At 40.5% G+C, this 20,167-nt stretch overlaps 1 protein-coding gene across 19 annotated transcripts in view; it reads right to left on the bottom strand.

Annotated features, from left to right (window-relative positions):
• The window catches only part of TACC2 (transforming acidic coiled-coil containing protein 2), a 219,665-nt gene that overhangs the window by 146,203 nt on the left and 53,295 nt on the right, over positions 1 to 20,167 (bottom strand). The window contains exon 1 of one of the 19 annotated variants that reach the window (XM_078391184.1): positions 7,812 to 8,348. The exons of 17 other annotated variants lie outside the window; for them this stretch is intronic. The gene's annotated coding sequence lies outside the window, so the exon portion shown is untranslated. Of the gene's footprint in view, positions 1 to 7,811; positions 8,349 to 20,167 lie in introns of those variants that run through there. One more of the 19 variants, XM_078391183.1, reaches the window with a different exon arrangement.

Genomic DNA, 20,167 nt, shown 5'->3' with positions numbered 1-20,167 from the left:
CAGGAATCACTTTGATAAATCACGTTGATGATTCCTGCTTTCCCCTCCACTTTCTTGCAAAAAAAGAAATCCTGGGTTAGAAAAGTGGGTGTGGGTGTCTTATACATGGAAAAATATGGTAAATATACTGAGACAGAACAGAGACTAACTTCTAATGATAATAGAGCAAGTTACTTCTGAAAACTCGAAGCTTAAAGAGGACAAGAATCTTCCAACTATAATATATTTTAGCACACATATCTGATATTTGGGTCCAGAACAGAAGCATTCTCAAACTTTTCCTTGGAAAATTAAAGCAGTCTTACAGAACTGAATGGAGCTTTGTAAGCCATAATGCCCAACCTCAGTTAAATACATAAAATCCTAAATTGGAACATTCCCCAAACACGGCTCTCTGGCCCCTGCTTGAAAACTTCCAGCAATTCATCATACCTCTTGGTAATTGAGTCCAATGTAAAGCTAATTTTACTGTCAAGAACATTCTCTGTCAGTAATTCCCCAACAAGAAAGACATTAATGGTGGGCATGTTTCCCATGAACAACAGTTAGCCTACAGTTATGCATCTCTCCCCTCAATATACTGACACAGGAAATGTTGGTTATGTTCCAGGCTGTGTTCTCAGCTAACAAAAGATGGTGGGTAAGGCATGTAACATTTTGCTGTTTTAGCACTGTTTGCTTATCTTACTACTTGATTCCATTGTATTTTGAAGATTCCAGCACTGCAATATCATAAACTACTTAGGTGTCTTAAAAATGAAAAATGGCAAAGAAATATCTTAATAGATTACACCAATAAATGTAAGGCTTAACAGGAAATATGTATGAACTGATTTTTCAAAGTAGAAAATGCCCCAGAAATCACTGCAATGCACATTATGGGATACATAATTATTGTAAGCCGCCCAGAGACCTCTGGGTAGAGTGGGCGGCATATAAAATAAATAAATAAATAAATAAATAAATAAATAAATAAATAAATAAATAAATAAATAAATAAATAAATAAATAAATAAATAAATAAATAAATACAGAAAACCTCCTCCACCAAGGAAAGGCTTTCATGAAGCCAGCCATCCTGAAAAAGACAACTTTTTAATTGAAATTCACACATGAGCCACAGCACGCTGAAAAAAACAGGTATTACACAGACAAGCTAAAATGAAATGATCTGTTTTCGATTAAGCAATGTTTCTTGATTCAGATAAAATGACAAAGCTCAGTCATGGAGAAAGACAGAAAAGAAGCTTTCCAACTCTTGGATGCACAGGAGGGACAAAGGCTGATGGAGAGAGAAAGTAAGACCCTGTGGTTTGCTCACATTACAATAAGCTTGGCTTTTGAAGGCTCAAAGCCATTGCCTTTGGACAAACGTACAAAAACATACTGAATCAAAGTATTTGTGTAATTCCAGAGTGACTCTGGTATGAATCAAGGATCACTGTTCAGGCTAGAGAAACACCACCATGGATTCTTCATAGCCCTCTCGGCATCCATATGGAGAAAAAAGATCATCAGAAATTTGACCTTAGGAGAAAATGAAATTTGAAAGTAATACAGTAGAGGAGACCACTAGCACCAAAGGGGAAGGCAAGTGACAACACATAGTAAAGCCCTAAATCTGGACATTCCAGCCACTGAGGCGTGAGGCAGGACTCAGACTGACATCACCAGGCTGTATTTATAGCCATTGCAACCACTCGCCCAGACATTTTGCAGAGTTGTAGGGTGAAGAAAAAGATTTACATCACGGAATAAATAGGATTTTTGCATTCTGGAGTGTTTTTGGTGGTGGGCTACTTAGGTCTCAACTAAAGATGGGAAGGTCTGGAAAAAACCTGGAAAAATGGGGGGGGAAGTTTTTTCCCCCAAAACCATTTTTCCCACCAGAAGAATTAGAAAAAAATATGGAGTGTGGAATATGTTCTTTTACAATAATAATATTTCTATGATATGGCCTTCAAATTATATAACATGAAGACCTTAATGAAAGACTTCTGAGATTTTATGTATTTAAGTTCTCTCTAGAAATGAAAATTTTTGAAAATTTCCATTTTCCCCAGGGAAAAAAGAGTGAAATTTTTGGAAATTTTACATCTTTTGGGCTCACAACTATTTGTCATTTTGATCCTAAATGGAGGACCATTTTTAAAAGAGAGTCCTGGAAATGCACAGATAATGTCATGAACTCAGAGGCTTCTACAGACTCCTATTTAAAACTCCTTCACTGCCAAGTTATTTGAGCTGCCTTCTCGCTCTACAGATGAAATGTGTCAAACTTGACTTCAACAGTCCTACATTCTCCTTAATAATTGTGTACCATCAAGTCGATTCTGACATGACAACACTTTTCAGGGTTTTCTAGGTAGAGAATACTCAGAAATGGTTTATCATTCTCTTCTTCTGGGGAACCCTGGGACTCTGCAGGTTGCTCAAGGACACAGAGGCTGGATTTTCTCCCTAGAGCCACAGTGGGGAATTGAGCTGCCAACTTCTGGTTCACTGAGCTATCCTTACTATCCACTTTTAACAATTCAATATAATTCCTCAAAAAGATCATGTTGAAATCATTCATCTCGGTACACTGTTTAACTACTCAGAAAGCACATAACAGTATCTTTCTGCCTTTGTAAGAAAACCTGATATATTGTTTCTGAAATGCCAGGATCCAGGTAGCAAAATAGGTAACATCAAGATGAGTACCAATGACTTATATTCTTCTCCTGATCACTTCTCTCTTTTAAAAGGTAAAGGTAAAGGTTCCCCTTGACAATTTTTGTCCAGTTGTGTTCGACTCTAGGGGTCATCCCCGTTTCCAAGCCATAGAGCCAGCGTTTTGTCCGAAGACAATCTTCCGTGGTCACATGGCCAGTGTGACTTAGACACGGAACGCTGCTACCTTCCCACCGAGGTGGTCCCTATTTATCTACTTGCATTTGCATGGTTTTGAACCGCTAGGTTGGCGGGAGCTGGGACAAGCAACGGGCGCTCACTCCGTCGTGTGGATTCGATCTTACGACTGCTTGGTCTTCTCACCCTGCAGCACAGGCTTCTGTGGTTTAGCCCACAGCGCCACCACGTCCCTATCTCTTTTAATCCTGCATAAACAGAGAGTATATTCTCAAAAATTGTTTGGCGACATTTCTCAGGGAGACTTGATCACAAAACTTCACATTTCCACCAACTGAGGAATGCCAGCTAAAGGAACTGCTATGGAGGTGGTGGACAAATCTTTCTCAGTTCATTGAGTAGCTATATCGGAGATGATAAGTTACTTTATAAAATTATAACTTATACATCAGCTACAGAGCCAGCAGCTGGTATTCTGGGAGTACCCAAAAAGCAATTTCCCCCTACCACGGGAAGATAATTTCCTCTACCACTGTCACAGTACCTACAATTTTTAAATGCCCCTGTAGTTTAAGCAGAAGCCTGATTTCAACAAAGGGTACAACATGTGAAAACATCATCTCTGCATTCCAGTAAAAATCATCATCTATAGCTCTAAAAGCACAGCTAGTAAAGAAAAGTGGCTATCCTATGCAGAAAAAGATTGCAATTCCTAACCCATGCAGAATAATATGGTATTTTTAAAATGGAATCCATAAAAAGAACCATTCCTAACCTGAAAGGCGGCAAAATGAAAAGGCAAGGATGCAGACTTCTTCTTTCTACCTCTTCTACTATAGCCCAGATGTTCTTCCCCAAAATGAGAAAAAGGAGTGCTGTTACTAGACACACCCAAACCTGTGATAGACACTAGAAACTAACCCTGTTTCCAACATCATACTGAAAGTTTCAATAGCTCTAAATATAAAGCAAGGGAAGTAAAATGTTACCATGAAGAATTTGATTATTAAAAGATAATTGTAAAGGAAGCAACTCAGTACTGTATATTAGTCTCCTTAGCCAAGTACCACAGCATATGTGGTTGGGAGTGAATCAGTAACAGAATGATTGAATCTCCAGATGAAAATGTGATTTTATACCCACCCTCTGGAATCTTGGCAAGCTAGGAAGGTTTTTTGTCTGGTGATGACATTAGTTGGAAACATATAAGCTGGGGGCCAGAACTCCTTCCCTATGGTACTCATTCCATGCACACACCTTAAATTGTTAAGTACTGTACTTATTTCAAGTTATTACCCTGGGGAAATAGGAGGAAGGGAATCCCAAAGTAATTCGAAAGAAAGAAAGAAAGAAAGAAAGAAAGAAAGAAAGAAAGAAAGAAAGAAAGAAAGAAAGAAAGAAAGAAAGAAAGAAAGAAAGAAAGAAAGAAAGAAAGAAAGAAAGCTGAAATTTAAAAAATTGAGTTATTTTTGCAGATTGATAGACTAGAGCAGACCAGCAGAAACCTTCAGGATGATCTTGAAGATCAATTGTTTCCCTACACACATACCTGGCTGTAGACTGATACAGTAGAAAGTTTTATTTATTTGTTCCTCTGCAAAGGAGAGCTATGCCATCCTTTGTCATTTTGGTCCATTAACTCTATCCACACCTCAACATGTGGCCATATATAAATATGACAGTCATATTATCTCAGTATTATAACTGAGGAAGTGGACTTGATCCACAAAAGCTTACATTAAAATGTAGCAGTTAGTCTTTCAGTTGCCACAATGCTTTGGTCGCTTGCTTTTTTGTTTGTTGTGTTCTTTGCTTTTTGTTTTTGTTAGTTTGTTTTTGGTCTGATAAGAGTGTAAAAATAACCTTGGTTTCTGGAGTTTTTAAAAACCATGTCCTGTTTATACAGAAGTTTTCGATTATAACACTAATCTGCCAAAAAAAAAAAAAAAGATGAACAAAAAATCCTGCACAGAAATCATTTTTAAAAGGCTTCCTCAACATTTTTGAAAGAGTTGTTTTGAAAGATAGCTGCTTTCCAAAGTGGCTTACAAGCACAGTTTTGTTCCAAATAGCTCACATTGGAGGCTTTCTAGCTTTGGTTGTGCAGTGCTGCATCTTATATGAAGGCCTTTTTCAAAGGTTTTAAACTGCATTACCCCCAAGCTTTTTGAAAAGTTTTTGAGTCAGTTCCTTAAAAGAAGCCAGAAGAAGTACAGTTTTAGAAAGAAGTGTGGACATGAACCCCAATTAGATCTGTATTCATTCAACATCAAGCAGTACAATGGAGGAGGAACAAATGCTTTGGCAGGAAAAATCCAGAGAAAAGAAAACAAGAAAAAATTTAAACCATATTAGATAATAATTTTATGATAGCACCAAAACATCACCAAAAATGATGAGCTGTGAAGTCCTCTAGAATTCTTCCTCAAGCCAGGCAATATGGAACTGTCAGTCATTCACCAAGTGCTCATTGCCTATGGCTCAATACCTACAATTACCATCTTCTTTTGAAATTTCTCTTATTTAAGTGTGGCAGACCTCTTTTGACTCTTAAGGCCCTTCATAAGATGCAGCACTGCACAACCAAGGCTGGAAATGTCCAGCTGTTGTGGGTGATCACGGAACAAAGGAAGGCAATTAGCCTTCAGAGAAAGTACAAAGAAGAGTCAACAATAGATGTCCGAGCCAGCGGAGCCTCAAGGCAACGCCCTGAGAACTCTTTTTATTAACTTAGCATGATTACGTAGTATGTTGTGAGAATTCAGATAGGATACTGACCAGGATTGGCTGAGGAAACTCTTTGATCTAATGTTCTACCTCAAAGCGAAAGGGCAGAATGAGAGGTTACCCCGCCTGCTGGCAGCTGGTCCTCTCTGCCAGGAGTGTGTGCACATCACTGGAACAGAATGCAAGTTACAACCTTTAGGCAGCAGTTTCCCACAAGCTGTTTCATTTCTGCTAGTGCTCCCTCCTCTAATTAACAATACTGAAGATGATTGGCCTGCAGGTGATGGGAAGGCACCCTCAACCTCAGCAGCAGCAGCAGCTGGCTAGTTTGGGCAGGCCTGGATACACTATGTGGCATACACTGCTCTATTGTGCACTGTCAAGCTGGAAACAACTTACATTGACCCTAATAGGGTGTGAGTGAGATATCTAAGGAGTGGTTTTACCAATTCCATACCCCCAGGCCTCCTGACTCCTAGTTTGTTACTCTGGTCCACTACACCACAGTGGGTATCCCTTCTTTACTCTACTCTGTCATGGGAATACCTAGGGAGCTTGAGAGGTACAATTCAGAATCTGTTTTCACTACCACATCCTCTCCTAACCAAATATCTGCTAAAGGAGGTAGTTATTCCTCTCTGGTTAATGACAGAACTTTATCTGGAAGTCACAAACACTATAGAGAAACGAGACAGGCTAGACTTAATCCAAAAGTACCAAGATCTGATAGAACTATGGGACACAGATAGTCAACAGGCTGACTCTACCACTTACCATCAGCTGTGACAGTATGGGGCTTTAGCTAAAGTTTTAGATGCAGCCATATGAGAGACCAAGTTCCAGATGCTGCTTAGCCCCACAATGGGATAAATGACAGTATTTAACCCCACCTCACCTCACAGCACTACTTTAAGGATCAAATAAGGAAAAACTATACTGGATCTGGCCTGAACTGCAGGTCAAAATAATTACCCTAATTAAAAAACATTGATCACCCAAGCAATCCAAACTCAAGCAAAAAGCAGGTGCCCCTCAGCAACTGAATAGGCTTCAAAATACAGTTTTACACCCAGGTCTCAATCATTCTGTAATAAAAGTACAGCATTTGTATTTGCTTCTCTTCCATATTCAAAACATACAGAAATGGCACAGACATGAAAGATGAAGTTAAAAAGCAGGTTTTAGGCTCATCGACAAAACTAATTCTGCAGTTGGTTTACACAGAACTGAGTGGGACTGAATCAACTTCCAAGAATACACAGAGCTGCACTCAAGGAATGTCAAAAATCAACGTGCATAGTTATGTTAAATTAAGTCCCAACCAATTTAACCAGATGTACTTTCACGCAAATGGGTGTAGGGTTGCATCCGAAAAATACAGTCCTACAGAGACTTATCAGAAAGTAAACGCAAGAGAGACTTACATCCAAACAGGTATTTACAGGACTGCACTGTAAATATTCTAAGGATCTCAACTGACAACCCTCTCACATATGAAATGATGTCTATGAATGAACTCTGTGTAGAGGATACTAGGATACAGTTACTCAGTGTACATTCAAGCTATTAAATTCGCAGGGTTACTCCCTGGGAGAGGATCCTTCTTCCTACCCTTCTTCTTAAGTTTACAAATTACCTATAATTTAAATCCACACCGCCATGCAGAAAGTTGTCAGCCTAGTTCACCATAAATAAGTCTCACAACTGGCCCCTCTATCGTCGCAACAATAAAAAAAAATCCTCATAAATGTCAAGCATGCCTTTCCAGCGACAAAAAGAGGGAAGCACTTGCTGTTCCTCGCCCTGTAACTTCAACTTTCTCCTCCCCTTGGGCCTCCAATTTGCAGCTCGTAAAACCTAAAGCCAGAAGTTTCCCTGCACCGCGCACGCAACCAACTCCCCGCGTCTCCATGGAACTGGTAAACACATCCTTGCGGGTCAGGGAATGGCAAGCGCGCTGAAGGGCAAAGTACACCATTGTTTTCAATTACTTCCCGCTCCAATGTAGGACGTGATTATTATTTTTTTTTTTAAAGGCCACCTAAACACGGGATTATTCGATACCTACCACGTGGGATGAAGTTTACACGTGTTTTTTTAGGGGGGGAGTAGGAGGTATTTACCTAGGAGCATTTTCTTTCCAGTTCTATGGAGACACCTGCCCCCCCCACACTTTCCATCCTTAAGTCCGATGACTTTGCAAAAGCCGATTTATCCAAACAATGTGCACTTACCGAGAACGAAAGGACGAGAGTCACCTCTCGCTGCGTCGCGGATCTTTCTCAAACTTTGGAACAAGATGACCAGGGCAGCACGGATCCCCTCCCAATGCAAAGCGTAGCAAAAGCATTTGGCTTAAAGATAAAATTTAATTGTTTAAAAAAAAATCGCCTCCGTTGAAAAAAAAAAACCCAGAAACAATCAACATGCCAAAGTCTCCTCCTACCCCGCAGAAAGCCACCAGAATTCAAAAGTTATTTTCGTAGAGGACTAGTAGAAATCGCAGTAACTGGAAAGAAAAAAAAAAGAGACTCTCCCAGCTCTGGGGTTTGGCGCGGCAGAACTCTTCCGCGAGCGGAAAGTTAAACTACACAAAAGGCGAAGGGCTCGATCGGGAAGAAAGAAGCGGCTCTCACACGCTTAACTCTCGTCTCTCTCCGGCACGGAAGGAGCCCATCCATGGCTGTGAGGCTCCGCCTCCGAGCCTCCCGAGGGAGAAGCGAGCAGGCAGTTGTTCCGAAGGCGTCCCGATGCCTCCTTTGGCGGTCACTGGAATGCCGGCGCGCCTCGCCCCCAAAACACCCACCAAACACCGCGGGCCCCCCCCCCGCGCCCGCGCCGTCTGCCTTCCTCAGACAATTGCAACGTCTCTGAGGCGAATCGCTCAGGAAGAACAGCCAAGGACGACTGGACTTGTGACAATCTGGAGTTGCACACTTCATCCTCTCCTCTTCCTTACCCGCGTGTATATTTATTTCCCTGAGAGAAGGGAAAACTTTTTTTTTTTAGTGTGCGACTTTTTAATAATTCTCTCTCTCTCTCTCTCTCGCCTACAGGAGTTGCTTTCCAGGACTTTTTGAGTCATCTTGACAGGCGGATGGCTGTTTTGAATTTTCGAAACATTTTCGACTCCACAGGGCAATTAGGCTCTCACAAAGTAAGGGAGGGGGCTTGGAATCCCAAGCCTAACATTTAGCTCTAGAGACTGTATTACTCCCTGCCCATCCACCGAAGCTATATTACATTATAATCCTCAAACCCATTCTGATTTATGGCAATCCTTTGCAGGGTTTTCTAGGCAGAGAGCACTCAGAAGGGGGGTTACCACATTCCCCTCTTCTGGGAACAGTCTCGGACTGCACCTCCTGCCCAAGGCCACACAGGGTGGGTCTTCTGGGATGCACAGTGAGGAAAACCTCTGGCTCTACAGCCAGAAACATAACTCACTGAGCTATCCAGCCAGCTGGTCTTGATAAAAAATGGGGGAGACAGCTTCCCTGGGAGAAGATCTTGATTGCATGTAATTGTGTAAATTGTAAGTCTGAGCCCCCCACATATGGCAGCTCTGGACTTATGACATAATGGAATGGGGGTGTGCTTATTTTAAAAGTGTTTTTGTTTTTGTTGTTGTTGTTGTTTACTATGAAACAGTGCAGGTCTATTCAGAAATGACTTTGATTTTGAAGCAGCTCACTCCCCAAAAAGTAGGCATCAAGTTGCCCCTGAATAACCCAAGTCAGCACTCTGGTTTTTAGGGTTGTTGTGGTGTTCTGCACTTAAGTATGGTCTTTCTGATCTTCCTGTTTACTGAGGAAAGGACAGAGAAGAAAGGAAAACTGGGTCTGAGTTGAATATAACTTATTAAATGCATAATTGTAATAACTCACATATATGCTGTTTTTATACATGTAATTTTCTCTAACCAATAAAAGGATGCTACTGGGAGACACTGGGATGGTGTGAGGAAAGAACTGGATTTATACTGGAGACACCTGGATTCAAATCCTCATCGAACCTAAAACCATGACATTTTGTTTTGAACTTGGACTGGTAATTATCAATGTACCAAAATCTGTCTTCCAGAACTGTTGTAAAGATAAAATAATTGTCATGGTTCCTTTGCTCCTTAGAATTTAAGATCTGTATGCACACATACACACACAGAAACAAACAAGCAAACAGATGTTCAGTCACTTATTCACTCTACAGGGAAACAGGGAAGTGCTTCAGCTAGAGATGATATATACTCTAGTTAATCCCAGTTGGGACTTTCTGGAACAACTGCCAGAGGGAAAGTCGTGGGGGAGGGGGGACACTTTCAATATGTCATCTTTCTGGCATACATCACCTTGTCTCTAGCTGAGAAAATTCACATCAGCACCACCAAGACAAGAAACAGAGCTCCAGAAAAGGGAAAGCTACTGCTGTTGGAAAATATAATTCCCACACTTCCCGTAACACCAAGAGGCTCCCTGAAGCCAAAATAAAGGGAAAGAGAATGTTTTGTTTAATTCCAGCCTCCTCTTGGTACATCTCAAGAAGCAACCCAACTGCCTGGCCATCTCCATCCTGCTCCCCTCCAGATGTATTATATCAAAGCTCCAATTGCCTCATGGAAATAGAAATTTATTTCAGGCTTTTTTCTAGAATACAGAATCAATGAGGTGACAGATTTGTACTTCAAATCCCCTCCAAGTCCAGAATATAATAATTAATAATAATAGTATGCCATCAAGTTGATTCTGACGTATGGCAAACTTTTTAAGGTTTTTCCAGGTAGAGAATACTCAGAGGCGGCTCTTCTGGGGGCGCCCTGAGGCTGTGCAGTTTGCCCAAGGCCACTCAGGCTGGCTCTTCTCGCAGGACGCACAGATGGAAATCAAACTCTCCACTTCTGGCTCTGCAGCCATATACCTAAACCACTGAGCTGCCCAGAATATAAGACTTTTCAAAACACTGAAAATTGTACGGGGGGGGGGGGGGAGATTTTGGTGTTGTACATCATGAAATGTCTTGACCTAGCCCTTTTTGTGTGTGTTCTTTCCAAAGTAGCTAGTCAACATTTGAAGAATGTGGACTACTGTTTCCTGAACTAACAATAATACTTTAGAATACGGAGAACCTTTTCACCAGGATCATATTGGTGGAATAATTTTAGAAGAAGCAGTTCTCTTGCTCCACACATAATCCCTGGCAGGCCTGCATCCTTTTCTGCAGCTTTACCTAGCACTTGAAATTTGCTCTGAAGAACACCCCCAACCTCCGGAGCAGATACTGGGGGATGTGGAGAGAGAGAATGAGAAAACCCTCACTTTAAAGACATTCTGATACTCCTGTCATCATAAGGACCAAAATGGGATCTTGGCCTGCCCTAGGCAAAACAGAAAATAACTTATTTCCCCCTGTTCCCTTAAGCAAGATAGGCAGCTCTATCAAAAAAAAAACCAAAAAACTGTTTTATCAGTGCATAATTTTGTTGAAATTATAATTTCTGACAGGTCCTTTCCACTGGCTCTCTGAAATGCCTCCTCCACTTCCTCCTTACACATTAGAGATTTCTGCCGTGTCGTATGTTTTGGACTTCAACTCCCATGAGCCAAACCATCAGCTCCCATTATGGTATGAAAATTATTTCCTTTATGCACCCTGAGAGTCAGTATAATACAAAACTGTAAAGCTAGAAACTGTGGTGAAACTTCATGTTTCAGCTATCATATATTTCTAACAAATCTTCTTGGACTAATTATTTTTTCCTAGAAGATTTATTTTACATTGGGTTCCAGATGAAATTTGGTTTTCCTCCTTGTAGATTTATTGCTCATCCACTAGAAGTAATGAGTATACTTCTGCAAGACTACAAAATTATTCTGCTAACCTCATATTATGTATATTTACTCAGAAATAATTCCTACTGAGTCACTAGCACTTAAATGTTCAGCTCTAGTTCAATTAATTTGCTGATCATCTATATCAATTTTTTTCAATGCAGAGCTTTTTACTAAAGCAAAATCTTATTATTAAAACTGCTTCAAATGAAGTTAAAACTCATGGGAGTTATTTCTGGTGAGGGAAAATTAGAGCAACACATACTGTATGTTGTAATCTTAACTGATTAGATAGGCGGGATATTAAATAAATAAATAAATAAATAAATAAATAAATGAATAAATGAATAAATGAATGAATGAATAAATAAATAAATAAATAAATAAATAAATAAATAAATAAATAAATAAATAAATAAATAAATAAATAAAAAATGTCAGTAGTTTTGTTCCTTGGAGGTGGTCATTCAGTTCCAATTAGTACCAGGGGCTTTATGTTTCTAAGCTGGCTGGATAGCTCAATGGTTTTGATATCTGGCTACAAGGGCAGAGATTGGGAGCTTGATTCCCCATTGTACTTCCCAGGAGAACCAACTTGTGTAGTCATGGGCAATCCGCACTGTCCCAGGTCACCCCCAGAAGAAAGAAGTAGGAAGCCACTTCTGTTTATTCTCTACCTAGAAAACCTTGGAAAGGGTTGCTATAAATTAGAAATGAACTGATAGCACACGATGACGACAACGACGATGATGTTCTGAGACTAGACATCACTGGTCATAGCAGTGATGAAGCCACCAAAGCTCAATTGCTTGGGAATCAATACTATGAAATCATGACATATTGCATACTTTCCAACAGAAAACAAAAGCTAGCCCACGATAACTTTAATGTCTGCCAGAATTGGTGGAAAGATTCCCAAAAACTAAGTCATTTGTCTCCTTCTTCCTTGAGCTGAAGGACAAAATCTAAGAAGTTCTCACATTCCATTCAGATGTAGTCTATTGTTTAAACAGTGCTATTTGAAAACTACGTCACCCCTAATATGTCTCTTTTAAAACATATGGGCTTATGTACTTGTTAAAGAAGATGAGATGACAACCTTTGGATTCACCTTCTCCCATTTGGCAAGGATTTGCATTACAGAAATGTTGAGTCCTTACTTTAATAGTTCTCTACTTCTTCTCTCAGTATACTCCCCACTGTCTCTCCCTTGTTTGTCTGCTCCCTTTGAGCAACAAAACCAGACGTAATTGCAGTGGAACCTGGATTTGTGTTTGCATGGAGACAGCCTTAAAGGCAACGGGGAGACTCGTCAGCCTGCTTCCTCACTGGAGTGGTCCACTGTGTGGGGAAGTGCCAGCTGGGCTACTTTTGCAATTGGTGTGACATGAAAAATGACAGCCACACATGCTAAGTGGACCAGCCAGTTCTGGGGTTAGGGTCTGGTTTCCCCAAGTACCTGTGGTGCCACTATTCATATCCATATCCCTTGGGATGCCAATATGAATATCCCAGCTCTAGTGTTAATATTATGACCTATTCATTAACCATGCTATACCCAGGAGCCACCTGCTGTATGTATTTATTACCACTCACCTCTTGCCTTGTGTTTTATTTTACAAGCCAATATAGCACCAGCAGTTTGCATTGACAAGGGCTTCTACAATCCTTCCTCTCCTGTATTCCAGGCTCACATCAACTTTCTCTTAACCAGTCCTATCCATTTTGATATTTGCCTTCCATCTCAAGCCTACCACAGGATTCTACAAAGCCTTTTCCAAGAGAGAACAAGCACATTATTTGCTTCAGCTCCTTGACTTTTTAAATCCCTGGCTTAAAGAACCATGTTCTTGAGAGCCTGTCCTGATCTGATCATATTCTTGACTATTGATGCCTACTGAGGTATATTCCCAGCCTTGTCCTTCAACAACGAGAAGGGCCAGCCCAATATGGCCAAGGCTCAGGGTTTCTGGGAGTCACTGAACGCTGTTTGTGGTAATCCAGTAACTCCAAACCTTATTATCAGTTAACTCAACCTTTTGCTTGAAAATGCAATGATTGTTCTGTTTAGGTAATTACAATGCACTACTTAAGCACTGTAAAGACTTTGCTTAAGTAGTGCACTTTGAGTCTTTGCAAGGGAAGAAGAGGGGAAAAACATGAAAGCTAGTTGGCTCTTCCTATAGTGGGCTTTGCTTATGGCATGGCTATCAGACAGGACACAGAGGAGACCCCACAGGAGGACATGAGTAGGGCTGAAGCACAGCAGAATACAGTCCCTGAACCCACATCCTACAAAAAGAAGAAAAGGACAATAGTTGTAGTAGGGGACTCCCTGCTATGCAGAATCGAGATCGAAATTTGCCAGGATGATCCATGGACTTGCCAGGGATGCTGTCTCCCTGGAGGACGGATAAGGGATGTGATGGAAGGATTGGCACCACTTATAAAACCTACAGATACATATCCCTTTCTTTTTGTGGGAACAAACAACATAGCCAAGGGGAGCTACTGAGAAATCACATCTGACTTTGAAGCTCTGGGAAGGAAACTCAAGGACTTTGGGGCCCAAATAGTTTTTTCTTCCATCCTACCGGTGCTCGGAAGAGGAATCGAAAGAGAAAGGAAGATCCCCTGGGTGAATAACTGCTATGAAGGTGGTGTTGACAAGAGGGATTTGTTTTTTGGGACCACGGGCTAAGCTTCCTGGAAGGAGGACTGCTAGCAAGATATGGCTTGCATTGAACAAGGACTGGGAAGAACATGTTTGCCCACAGCATGAAGAACTTTATCAGGAAGGCTTTAATGATGCAAGCCCAGAGAAGGGTAGATGAAGCATCAACATCAACATCAACATCAACATCAACATCAAAATAATAATAATAATAATAATAATAATAATAATAATAATAATAATAATAATAATAATAATAATAATAATAATAATAATAATAATAATAATAATAATAATAATAATAATAATAATAATAATAATAATAATAATAATATACAAAGAAAAACAGGCCATAAATCACACACCCTCTGATGTCTGTATACAAATGCCAGGAGTATGGGAAACAAGAAGAACTGGAAATTTTAATTCAAGAGGGGCAAGTATGACTTGATAGGAATAACTGAAATTTGGTGGGATGACTCCCATGACTGGAATACAGCAACTGAAGGATATAAACTGATGAAAAGGAACAGAGAGAATAAAAAGGGAGGTGGAGTTGCAGTATATGTAAGAAATACACATTCCTGCACAGATATACAGGAGGAGGAGAGTGGCTGTCCCATTGAGAGCATCTGGATCAATCTAGCTGAGGCAAAAAACAAAAGGAACTCGGTAGTTGGAGTCTACTACCGACCACCCAATCAAAGAAAGGAATTTGAAAAAACAATTGTAGGGTTTTCAAAGAGACACGACATAGTAGTGATGGGAGATTTCCATTATCCAGATATATGTTGGGAGGCAAATTCTGCTGTATGGCCCTTCCAAGAATTTCCTAGCTTGTGTGGCGGATATTTTCCTCCTACAAAAAGTGGATAAAGAAACTAGAGGATTTGCTATTTTGACTTGATTCTGACCAACAAACATGACTTGCTGGGGGAAGTGGCAATAAGGGGAACTCTAGATGAGAGTGACCATGTCCTTCTAGAATTCTTGATTCCAAAGGAAACAAAAACAGAGTGTAGGTCTGTTGGATTTTTAAAAAGCCAATTTTAATAATCTCAGAACAAGGATAAGTAAGGTCCCATGGCAGGAGATCCTAACAAGAAAAGGAGTCCAAGAGGAGTGGGAGCTTCTTTAAAAATAAATTCTAAAGGCACAAATACAAAAATTACAACAAGAAAAAAGTGGGGGAGGCAGCAAAAAAGGCCAATGTGGCTTCACAAAAAGCTTAGGGAGAACCTAAAAACCAAAAAAGAGATGTACAGGAAATGGAAAGAAGGCCAGGCCACCAAGAATGAGTACAGACAAGTAGCAAAGAAATACAGGGCTGACATTAGGAGGGCAAAAGGTGAGAATGAGCTGAGGTTAGCTAGAGACACTAAAAGCAATAAAAAAGCATTCTTCAGGTATGTGAGCAGCAAAAGATAAACAAAAGACATAGTGGCACAGCTCCGCAATGGAGATCAAAAAAATGATAACAGAGGACAAAGAAAAGGCAGAGGTGCTCAATTCCTATTTTAGTTCTGTCTTTTCCCATAAGACTATGAAATTCCAAACAAATTGGAAGTGCAAGTGGGGGGGGAGGGGGAAGGATTGTAGCTGGAGATTGATAAACAAATAGTCAAAGAAACCTTGCCACCTTGAACAAGTTCAAATCTCCAGGGCTGGATGAACTGCATCTGAGAGTACTGAAGGAGCTGACTGAAGAACTCTCAGAACCACTATCCATTATTTTCTTGAAATCATGAGAAACGGGTGAGGTGTCAGAGGATTGGAAGAGGGCCAATGTTGTCCCTATCTTCAAAAAGGGCAAAAAAAGAGGAACCTGGGAACTACAGGCCAGTCAGTCTGATATCAATCCCAGGAAAAATTCTGAAAAAGATCATAAAGCGGTCATTGTGCAAGCACCTAGAAAACAATGCAGTAATAAATAGAAGCCTACATTGCTTTGTCAAGAACAAATCCTGCCCAACTAATTTGATCTTGTTTTTTAAATCAGGTCACCTCCCAGATAGACAGAGGGAATGCTGTAGATGTAGTATATCTTTACTTCAGCAAAGCTTTTGACAAAGTGCCCCATGATATCCTGATCAGCAAGCTAACTAGGTGTGGGCTGGATAGATCAAGTGTCAGGTGGATGCACAATTGACTACAGAATGGTGCTCAGAGGGTCCTTCTCTAACTGGAAGCAGGTAACTAGTGGGGTACACCAAGGCTCAGTCCTGGGCCTGGTGTTCTTCAATATTTTTATTAATGACTTGGATGAGGGATTGCAGGGAATGCTTGTCAAATTTGCAGATGATACCAAATTGGGCAGAATAGCTAATACCCTAGAAGACAAAAACCAAATTCAAAATGATTTTGATAGGATGGAGCACTGGGCCGAAAGCAACAGAATGAAATTTGACAGGGATAAGTGCAAAGTACTGCTCCTCAGAAAAAGAAAACAATTGCAGTGTTACAAGATGGGGGATACCTGGCTCAGCAAAACTACAAGTGAAAAGGATCTTGGGATTGTTGTGGATCACAAGCTAAATATGAGCCAACAGTGTGATGTGGCTACAAAAAAGGCTAATGCTATTTTAGGCTGCATTAATAGAAGTATAGTTTCCAAATCCTGCGAGGTGCTAGTCCCCCTCTATTCAGCACTGGTTATGCCTCACCTTGAGTATTGTGTCCAGTTCTCAGCATCACACTTCAAGAAGGATACTAACAAATGGAACCAGTTACTCTTAGAGCACTACAATAGTGGAACCAGTTACCTCGAGAGTTGGTGAGTGCTCTGACACTGGAGGCATTCAAGAAAAGCTTAGATCATCACTTGGCAGATATGCTTTGATTGTATTCCTTCCTTAAACAGGGGTTGGATTTGTTGGCCTTGTAGGCCCCTTCCAACTTCACTTTTCTATGATTCTATGGCTGGGAGACTTACGGTCCTCCAAATGTTAACGGATTCCAACTGGTACAGATCCCAGCTAACGAGGTCAAAGCTCAGGTATGATGGAATTTGGTCATAGTTTTTTATTTCTGATCTATGGTGACCCCGCCCACCAGCCACCACTGCTAAGTAGAGGGTACATGTTTATCAAAGGAAGAACTGTTTTCACACATCACATGTTTGTCAGATTGTACATGTTCACATGAGGACAAAGAAGTTGTAGGCTGTCCATACATTATACCACCCAAAAAAGCTGTTTGAAATAATTCTATATACATATGGAGAATAAAAAAATATGAAATCCTTTTCTCCATAGTCATCCTTTTCTTTCATTTTTCTTTCTTACTCTGACAACTGTCTTTTCCTGCCAGAGATGTGAAAATAGACTTCTTAGATACTGAGTAGGAGAGAAGTAAAACAAAGCAGTTATAGATGAAGTAAATGAAGTATTTGCATATATAGTGTGTGTGTGTGTGTGTGTGTACATATATATATGCAAATACTTCATCTATAACTGCTTTGTTTTATTTCTCTCCTACTCAGTACCTAAGAAGTCTATTTTCACATCTCTGGCAGGAAAGACAGTAGAGAGAAACCTGCCTCAGCATAGTGGCTTCCAGATATGTTAGGCTACAAAAGCTATTTACTGGCCATGGTGACTGAGGTTACTGAGAATTGTAATTGAACACACTGGAAGCATAGCCTGGAAATAAACATTAAAAATAACATTAAGCTGTAACAGTATGTTTAATGTAACATTGTTTCATTATATTTTGAGAGTCAAAATGCTGTTAGGAGGCAGTTTGAAGTCACCACCATCCACAAAATGTAGATAATTTTCTTGCTCCTTTTTCAGATGGATCACACACACACACACACACACACACACACACACACACACACACACACACACACACACACACACACACACACACACACACACACACACACACACACACAATAAACCAAAAGAAAATGGAAAAATAACAAGCAAGCCTAACAAGCAACAGGAAAAGTTACTAATATATGATATATTATATTGGTAACAAGTTACCTCTAGGGAAAAGGTAGTAACAACTTACATAACAAATTCTTTTTGAAAAAGGCTTTCCAAGCTTTGATTTGGAAACCATCAGGTCAGGGAAGATTAATATGCTTCCAACAGAGGAGAACATTGAAATATGTTTGGGCTTCAGTCCTAAACTGACCTCACAAGAAAGACCTGCTGAATTTAGTAGGACTTACTTTAGAATAGACACACAGACAATTTGAAAAATAAATGCATTGGAACAGAGGTCCCAGGCAGTTCAAGGGCATACTTGCACTTTTCACATCATTTTTTAAAAGATATGGGAAAACTTTACTCCCATATCTACAGAGACATTAAATAAATAATATATGAATTGGTTCTCAGCCAGCTCATTGAATTTCCACAATCCAGAAGCAAATTGGCAGCATATACTGCAGCTAGCTTCATACATTACTCTCCACCATCTTTCACTACCGCCTGGGTCAGTAGTACCCAGTGTGGTATTTCTATAAAACTGTGAAATCTAGCCTGCAAGAAATACATGACGTTAAGGAGCATCTGTGTTTAACAGCTTCTTTAAGTCACTCTCAGTGTTGTTAAAAGTTGCTACACCAAGGGAGGCCAAAAAGGTGAATACGAGGAATCATGGCTGTTCAATTGTGGGTGCACTCAGTTGTCACCGAGGCAGTCAGCAAATCCTCCAGTTCTAGACATACTGCACGGCAACAGCACAAAACCCACTCACTTCATGGATGCCAACCCTCTGGATAACAGCTGAAGCTGAGGGAAAGTTATAACCATAATTTTTATGGTTATAATTATTGTATGCTGTTGTGCCATATTCCTTATGTATTTTGTTGTTATTGTGGAGTATTGTAAGTTTTAATCTAGTGTAAACTGCCCAGTGTAGTGTTTGCACTAATTGGGTGGGATAAATCAAATCAAACCAATCAATCAATTAAATAAATAATCTGAATTCCTAAAGGAATTGAATTTAATTGAACTTAAGAGCTGCCTGAACCTCACCTAAATATGACAAGAGTTCTCAGAGGCCTCTGCACCAGATTCCCAGCACCATTAGAAGCAGAGAGGAGGCTAGCAGAAAGCCAGGATGGGTGTCTGAAGTTGCTGTGCACTTGGCACCCAAGTCTGTTCCCCCCCCCCCCCAGTGAAACAAAAAATTATTTCTCCAGGCCTCCTACATTTTGGTCTTCTATCCCTATAATTACAATTTGTTTCTGGTATAACTCCAGCCTTCCCTCTATCCGCCCCTTATTTTAGTTCTTCTGCCAGGGCCATAATTTTAGCATTTGGGGAAGATGACACTATTTCCCACAGACTCCACCCTGAGACATGCTTATAAGGCCCCTGAGGAAGAGGAGGAGGTGGCGGCAAATGCAGTCTCCCCCCCCCCAAAAAAAAACAAAGATAAAGTTTATGCTTTCAAAAGCAAAGCAAAAGCAAAGCAGACTGCTTATACACTGCCCCATAGCACTTAAAGCACTCTCTGGGTGGTTTACAAGTTAATGATGCAGGCTACACATTGTCAGCCGCCCCCCACCCCCGCAAGCTGGATACTCATTTTACTAATCTCGGAAGGATAGAAGGCTGAGTCAACCTTGAGCCGGCTACCTGGGATTGAACCCCAGGTTGTGAGCATAGTTTCGGCTGCAGTACAGCAGTTTAATCACTGTGCCATGAGGCTGCTTACAAACAAGGAGAACGAATAGAGCTGGAAATGATTTCCATTCATTTTCCTAACACTCTCTGGTAGACTTGCCCTTAGACTTTGAATCCCTCCAAATTCTGGTGCCATGGGCCAAAGCCCTGGTTGCCCTGCCTTAATTGCAGCCCTGTCTTCTACCAGCAGATGTTAGCTAGTAGAGCAGTTCTGTTGATAAATCCCTCTGCTAGCAGATCTCTAACAGCAGCTTGCAGATGCAAGTTTATGCCTATTCCCAAAGCATTACAACCAGCACAATAGGGTTGAATGGTCACTCTTGAGAGAGGTATATTTGATTCTTTCTTTTTAAATTATTTTTAAGCAGCCTAAAAGACCTTTGCATTTACAATATGATTTTCAGTGCATGACAGATTTTAAAGCTGTCTCTTGTTATCCCTAT

This window comes from Pogona vitticeps, chromosome 3, assembly GCF_051106095.1.
Source record: "Pogona vitticeps strain Pit_001003342236 chromosome 3, PviZW2.1, whole genome shotgun sequence".
Lineage (NCBI taxonomy): Eukaryota > Metazoa > Chordata > Lepidosauria > Squamata > Agamidae > Pogona > Pogona vitticeps.
The sequence above is the reverse complement of the archived record's forward strand: the minus strand, read 5'-3'. Positions and strand labels throughout refer to the sequence as shown.